This window comes from Lagenorhynchus albirostris, chromosome 15, assembly GCF_949774975.1.
Source record: "Lagenorhynchus albirostris chromosome 15, mLagAlb1.1, whole genome shotgun sequence".
Taxonomy (NCBI): Eukaryota; Metazoa; Chordata; class Mammalia; order Artiodactyla; family Delphinidae; genus Lagenorhynchus; species Lagenorhynchus albirostris.
The window spans coordinates 70,331,982-70,340,038 of NC_083109.1; positions in this window are offsets into that span (position 1 = coordinate 70,331,982).

Genomic DNA, 8,057 nt, shown 5'->3' on the forward strand with positions numbered 1-8,057 from the left:
TCTAGATTCTGTGAAACACTACATCTCACTTTGTTTCTGTAAAACCAACCCAAGGTCCTCCGTTCCTCTCACTTTGAATTCTGCATATATTTCTGCATATAAAGAGAAATGGCTGCATGGGGTGGGAAGGGGTGCTGGTGCCTGGGAGGGTGCTGAGCTAATGACCATCTAACCTGGGGGTCCCCAGGCCCACCTGCCTGATTAACGGCAGTGACGGGGATTTACCTGCTTTGACAAGAATTTTGGCCTCCAGAGCCCTGTTTCTCCATCAGCAGTATTTATGGGATTACCCAAGGTACTCACATATACTCACAAATAGATCTGAGCCCAGCCTAGCTGCTGTCTTGCCAGGCACCAATGTCCCCACCATCCCCAGCCCTCCAGATGTCACCGCTCTGTGCCCTGTGTCGGGGAGGGGGAAGCAGGGGAGGCAAATGGATTTTTTTGTTAATTCACTGTTACAGCAGCCTCCTGTCTGAGCCCCTTGGGCCCCAGTGTATTCCAGAATGAAAGAGCTTTCTGTTTTGAGTTACAGCCATCTCCAACCCCACAGGGCGGAGCCCCCCAAAAGTCTCAGTGGCCTCTTTCGCTCCAGCCATAGAAACTTCTTGACTACAGTTAGATCCTTGGGGATACGTGCACAGCTCCCCCCAAAGTCTCCTTCCCGAGGAGACTTCCCACCAACGGGAGCGGATCCAGCAAGAGCGTTTGTTTCATGTAACCCCACTCCCTGGACACAGCAACGGGACAGGGCAGCTGACCCAAGCTGGGCCGTTCAGATGAATTTCTCCCAAAAAATTCAATGCTGAGGCCAAGAGACATTGGGTCTATTTTCTGTGAGGTCTGGAACTTGCAAAAACGAACCAAAAATTTGAGAAACCTCATCTGTGCTTGGGGCCAGAGAGAAACAGAGATGAGAGGCACAAGAAAAAGCACGTGGGTGTCTGTCCTCTTCCCAGCTCCAGGCCTTTCCAGCCCATCACTTCCTTGAAGACTCCATATGTCAACGCTGGTCAGGGCTTTGGGGTGCCTGCAACAGGCTCCACTCTAGTTGGTTGAGGAAATAAAGGCATTTATCAGCAACATTCACTGAGTCTCCAGAGAAGCTAGAGAATTAAGCCCACCAAGCCAGGGAGGGTCCTCAGATGACACTGCAAAGGTATTTTAGCAAAGACCCTACAGTGACCCCTCATGCTGCTGGAGCTGAACCCATGGCGCCCCTGCCAGGACCTTCCTCCTGCTATCCTGAGACCATCCCTGGTCCACACCCAGGTTGCAAGGGGGGCTGCCAGATGGCATCCCTTGACTTCTATCTTGAGGAGGCAGGGCTACGAAGAAAGACAATTTCCCAAAGATGTTCAAAAGAAATCACAGAGCAAGACAAATATTCACTGCCTCACTGTAGCAATGTCTGTCTCTCTCTCTCTGTTTTTTTTTTTTTTTTTTTTTTTTTTTTGCTCTTGCTAGTGGCTGTTATAAGATCTTATGATGAAAGTCTGGGCTCAGCATCCTGGCCTTGCTCTGACCACTGCAGCAGCTGGACCAGTCTAGCTTCTTACCAGGATCAGGAGGGGTGAGACAAGTATAGGGCTCAGGATGCAAAATTTAAGGAGGCGCTTACTCTCAGGCTCGTGGAAGTGTGGGACCAGCGCCTGGGAGTGAGGGTCTCCTTAATTTGGATGCTGTGGGTGCAGGCCCCGCTTCTTGCTGCTTCCGAGGGTTTGCTCTCCAGATGTCTCAGCCCTCATGTAAACACAGATGGGGGATCCACCCCCACCAGCATTCCTGACACATTTCAACATGCCTGAATCCACTTAGAAACCACTGGAAACAGGGACACATTTGTTTGGTTGACTGATTCACAATGATAACAACAAAAAACACTAATCACACACTGACCTCCTGCCAAGCACTTGGGTATTTCATCAACACCACAGCTCTATGAGGCTGTCATTTGATCATCCCCATTTTACAACTTCTGAGGCACAGAGAGGTTAAGGGACTTGCCCAAGGTCACACAGCTAGTAAGTAGCAGAACCAGGAATCAAACCCAAATCTCTGCACTGCCTCTTCCAAGCCCCCTTCAAGAAAATCAGCTGCCTGCCTGTGAGAACCACAGACACAGTGGAAATGACCATTTTTAACTCACTCAAGCTGTTTAGGATGGCCACAGGGCTATTGAGTCATCAGCCCCTAAACCCACTAGTTATTGTTATAATTAGTAGCATGAGTGTCGGTGCCAGTACAATTACTATTACCATGACCGTGACTGTGGATCAATTCTTTGTGTTGGATTTAGGCGGGTGATCTCATAAAACCTTCACTACAAGTAGGTGTATTATTATCCCAATTTTACAGTTGGGGAAACTGAAGCACAAAAAAAGTCAAGTTAGGGGGCTTCCCTGGTGGCGCAGTGGTTGAGAGTCCGCCTGCCGATGCAGGGGACACGGGTTCGTGCCCCGGTCCGGGAAGATCCCACATGCCGCGGAGCGGCTGGGCCCGTGAGCCATGGCCGCTGAGCCTGCGCGTCCGGAGCCTGTGCTCCGCAACGGGAGAGGCCACAACAGTGAGAGGCCCACGTACCACTAAAAAAAAAAAAAAAAAAAAAAAAAAAGTCAAGTTAGTTGCCCACAATCACACAGCTGGGAAGTAGTATCAGTACAATGCGGGTGGAGTGATGGGGTGGGTGAGGGCGCAGAGGGTCAAGAAGAGTCCGTGAAGCATATCCAACCCATCAACCCCAGACTCTTGAAATGGACTCCTTCTGACTGGTCATTTAGGGCCAAAATAAGGCCTGCAGGCGCCTCTTCCCTCTCCGTGGCCTGTTCAGAGGAAAGATCATTTTCCCCAGAATCCCCACACAGTCTCCAAAAGACAACAGCCTTCCAGCAGCCTCACACGAACTTGGTGATGGAAACAGATTTCTCCCATCTTCTGCTTTCAACCAAGTGACATTTAATTCAAGCTTATAAAACCCACATAACATGTGGTAACAATTATATCACCATATTGAGGCTGAGAAGTATTAAAGTCCAGTATTAAATTAGTCAGACAGGCACGAAGAGGCCTGGAAAAGGATGGCGGCAGGGGAAGTGTCCTATCTGATGGGCCCCAGGCAAAGCCAACAAGAAATCCGTGGGCTGGACTGGGCTGGGGGAGCGGGAGCTGGGTTCTGGGACATGTTCTGGTATCGGGTGAGCGCACAAATTTTACAAGATGCTGTTCTGTTCAAAGCAACTGTTTAGCCAGGGATAAAGGTTAATATGGCATTAATGAGGTTCCACTCAAAATTAATGATGATAACGATGGTGGACATGAGTCACACTCCCCTTCTTAGTCATGTTTACCCCTTGGCATTTAACACAAGCTTAAAATACAGGAGAGATTCATAAAGTATCTGTAACTTGTACTGCATTGTGTTGGTGGTGATGAAAATATGAGTGATGGTGACAATGAAAGCAGTGGTGGCGGTGGCAGTGATTTGGTGACAAGTAGAGTCAAGTGGTGGTGACAGTGGTGGACTGTGGTGAATGATAATGGCAAATAGGCTCACAGTATAAGGATGGTGATGGGGGCAGTGTTGGTGGGATTAATAATGGTGATAGCAATGGTGATGAAGGTGTCATATTGATGGCAGACATGGTAGCACTGATAGTTTGGTGATGGTTGGAGCGGTTGATAGATGGTTGGAGATGGTGATAATGCCATGGGTGATGGTCACTGCTATGGTCATAATGTAACCAGGACAGTGGGCCGCCGGTGGTGAGAGCGGTGGAGCATCGTGAAGAGGGATGGTTATAACAGGATGGTGGTGGTGATGGAGGTTGTGACAACGATAAGTGAAGGAAGATAAAGGAGGATGGAGAAGGGAGAAAAGGGAAAAAGTATCCTGGGGCATTGATGTCATCAGCCTTGCTGACAGGAGCTTAGCTCCATTCCCTTTGGTCGCTGGAGGTCAAAAGGCTCATTGTCCCCCAGGCTAGGGACCCCTCCCACCACCACCACTTCAGCGGGAATGTACAATCTCAACACAGGCCCTGCGGAAATCCCTTCCTAGGGGGAAGATTGGCCCAGACCAGGTTTCATAAATGCATAGATGCCCTCCCTCCATTGTCTAAATCACCAAGTAGGTTTCCGGGAGAGTAAAGACAGCAAGATGATGTGGCAGTCAAGAATCTGGGCTCCGGAGTTCACTTGGATTTGAATTCTCCATTGTGCTGTGTGACCTTGGATCCGTTACTTAACCTCTCTGAGCCTCGGGGACTTCATATGTAAAATGAAGCTCATAACAGCACCTATCTCCCAGGATTGTTGTGAAGATGATGGGAGACAATGCTGTAAACACATGATTCATTGTTTGGTGTCCCGTGGGAATTCAATAATGTCAGTTGTCAGTATTATTATCCACCATTGTTGTTAGATAAATAGAAGGGGCTTCAATAAAGGGTCAGGTCCCCAGAATTCTTTGGGGCAGGGAGATTGGCATCAAGAAGCTCTCTCACAGGGGCTTCCCTGGTGGCGCAGTGGTTGAGAGTCCGCCTGCTGATGGAGGGGATACGGGTTCGTGCCCCGGTCCGGGAACATCCCACATGCCGCGGAGCGGCTGGGCCCGTGAGCCATGGCCGCTGGGCCTGCGCGTCCAGAGCCTGTGCTCCGCAACGGGAGAGGCCACAACAGCGAGAGGCCCGTACTGCAAAAAAAAAAAGAAGCTCTCTCACAGACTCTGTGCGCTCTCCAGTGCCATCTGTCCGTGGAAACACACAGGAGAGGCATCCTGCTTTCAGAGCAGCCATGCAGAAGTTAGAGTGGGACCCCTGTATGACCGGGTGGCTTCTGGCTGGGGATGGCAGGAAGAGGGTCCACATCAGAGCAGCCTGGTGGTGTAATTTAAGTGTTCCTCCTGTCTGCATAGCCTTCAAGTCTGGCGGTAGCCCTCTGGAAATTCTGTGCTCTATTAAATCATTTGTTATTCCTCTTCAACTTAAGATTGCTGCAGTGGCTTCTGTGGTCTTACAACAAAGAGCCTTAACAGCTGTGTTCCATGGCTTATAGCCCATCTCCTCTGACCACACACTGCCCTTGCTCAGGACACACGGCTTCACTTAGTCCCTCACCCTCTCCCAGGCACTGCCCAGGGCAGCTTTGCCTGAAAAACCTACACTCCAAGCCCCAGAGGATTGGGCACCAGCCACCATTTCCCTCATTCATCCAATCACAACGTTTTGAGAGCCTGCTAACCATCAAGTTATCTCAGAGTCCTGTGGAAAAGCGTCATCACAGGAGGAGTGTGGGATCCTTGCTCCGGTAGAGGCAGCAATAAGAATGGTGGTAATACCATCATCTAACACGCACTCTGCCCCGGCAAGGTAGCAAATGTTTTTCTAAGCACTTTACTTCATTTAATTCCCACAACAACACGATGAGATAGATCATATTATTTCCGTTTCACAGATAAGGAAATTGAGATACAGACAGGTTAAGCCACTTGCCCAGAGTCTTATGGCTTTAAGTGGCAGGCCAGGACCTGAAGCCCAGCGGCCGAACCCGATCTCAGCTCATAACCACTCTGCTATCCTGTTTCTCTAAGGTTTTTTAGGAGCATATAACAGAGGCACCCAACCGAGTCCTGGGGGGCACAGGAGGAAGGGATGGTGCCTGGAAGCAGTGGTGCTACCTCAGGGCCTGAAAGGTTCGTAGGAGACAGTGAGGTGAAGAAATGGGGAAAGAATGTTCTTGGCAGAAGGGTTAGGACCAGCTTGTGCAAAGGCTCAGAGGTGAAAGAAGGCCTAAAGGAAGCCCAACTCATTTTTCTGAGCTATTCCAAATACAATAGTATACGGAGGGTTGTAAAACGATGGAGAATGGGAGGAAGATATCATTTGTTGTTTGCTTTCTGTGTACCAAGCATTGCACTAGTTAGGATAAGTAATTCCAGATGTTTTAACAAACAATCCACAAAATATTAGAGGTCTACACAATAAACAGTTGTTTCTTGCTCATTGAGAATCAGTCCAACATGGCAACTTCTGGCAGGCACGAGGCCTTCTATGTGGTTACTCAGGGATCCTAGCTCCTCCTATCTTATGGCTCTGCCATCTTCTAGGGCAAGGGTCAGCAAACTTTTCTATAAAGGGCTAGACAGTAAATACTTTTGGCTTTGTGAGTCATAGAGTCTCTATCACGATTACTTAACTCTGCCATTAGAGCACATATGCACGGCAATAGACGATACATAAATGAATGGACATGGCCGTGTTCCAATAAAACTATTTACAAAAACAGGCAGCACGTGAGATCTAACTCATGGGGCATCATTTGCCAACCCCTGTTCTAAGGTATCAGAGCCTTCCGCTGGAGCTTCATACCCAGCCAGCAGACAGGCGAAGAGTAAGAAGGACCGTGAGGGGGGAGGTTATAATAGTCCTGGCTTGGAAGTAAGGACATCGCTTATGCCCACATTCCACTGGCCAGAACACAGTCACATGGCCACATTTAACAGCAAGTGGGACTAGGAAATACAGGCTACGTGCCCAGAGGAAAAACGAAAGGGATTTTTGTGGATGTACAGCTGTCTCTGCCACACACACTTTACATGCATCCTCTCACTCACTAAGTGGCAGGTAGGTAGCAAGAAGGTATCGGTGGTCCCAATATACCGCTGAGTATACTGAGGCTCAAAGAGGGCTAGAAACTGGTTGAGATCACAGTCAGTAGAAAAGGCCTGTCTGCATGAAACTTCCAAAAGCAGTCTTGAAGGAGAAGAAAAAAAAGTAAGAAACTCAGCCTTGGGGGAGGGGAGTATAAGTAAAAATGTGCCACAACGGAGGATGAATTTGGAATGAAATTTGCTCAAGTCAAAACCCCAGGCATCATCCCTGATGTTTCCCTTTCTATAACCCAGCAGAAAAGGAGCCCACACCTTGGAGGCCACTGCCCCCGTCTCCCACGGCCACCACATTCTGGCAAAGAGCCCCAAGAAGTCGCAGAAGTCCTAATATAAACTTGGCTTCCAGGTGCCTACAGAGAAGGTGTTTCCCAGGACTGGAGAGCAGGATATATTTCACTTAATAATGGTGTTAGCTTGACTTCGAAATATTAGACATGTATGGGGCTCCGCATTTGTGCTCTTGCCCCGGTCCTGCCAACAGTAGGGGTGGGGGCCTGTCTTTACCCTCCAACTCCGCTTCTGAACCATGGCAAATACCACCTGTCCATGCCTAAAATAGTTCCCGAATCCACCCATTTCACTCCGACTCCATTGCTTCCACCTTAGCCCACACCATCTTCACCTCTGCCTGGACTGGGAGACAAATGTCCTCCTAATGCGCTTCCCTGCTTCCCCTCGAATCCCTCTCTGTCCTTTCTCCATACAGCAGCCAGAGCCACTACTGCAAAAGGCAACTCAAATCCAGCTCCTTCTCTGCTTAACATCCCCCAGTGGCTGCCTGTTGTTAATATATTATCCAGATTCCTCATCACCAACAGCCATGTCTCACGCTCATCTCTTGCCCACTGCCTGCTGTTCCCCAAGCTTTTGCCACTCCTTCAGCAAGCCAAGCCTGTTCCTACCTCAGGGCCTTTGCACTTGCTATCCCCTTTGCCAGGATCATTCTTCCCCTGGATAGCCACGTCTTGTTACAGGATTCCCCTGCTATCTGAAAGCAGAGCATTCCTATGAAACCTTTTGTAAGCCGAAATGGCATAAAGCAAAGAAGCAATTACCTTAGGACACATCTTGCTCACGGATGCACACAATAAAACAAGGTAAAGCACAGATGCTCACAGGCCCAGTTCAGAGCTACGGTGGCTTGATGCCGAGATGCTGAGTGTGGTTCCCAGGAAGGAGCTTGACAGGGCTGCATGACTGTGTCATGAATGGCTCGCTGCAAAGCAAACACTGAACGCTAGTTTCACTTTTCACCTTTTTTTCATAAAAGAGAAAGCCCTCCTTGGATTTTTGTCGGTTAGCAAATAGAGGTCCTAATATAGGTGTTTCATAAGAGCAAAGTGGCATAAAGCAAACTTTCAAAAAATGGGGGATACCTGTACTTCCAAGG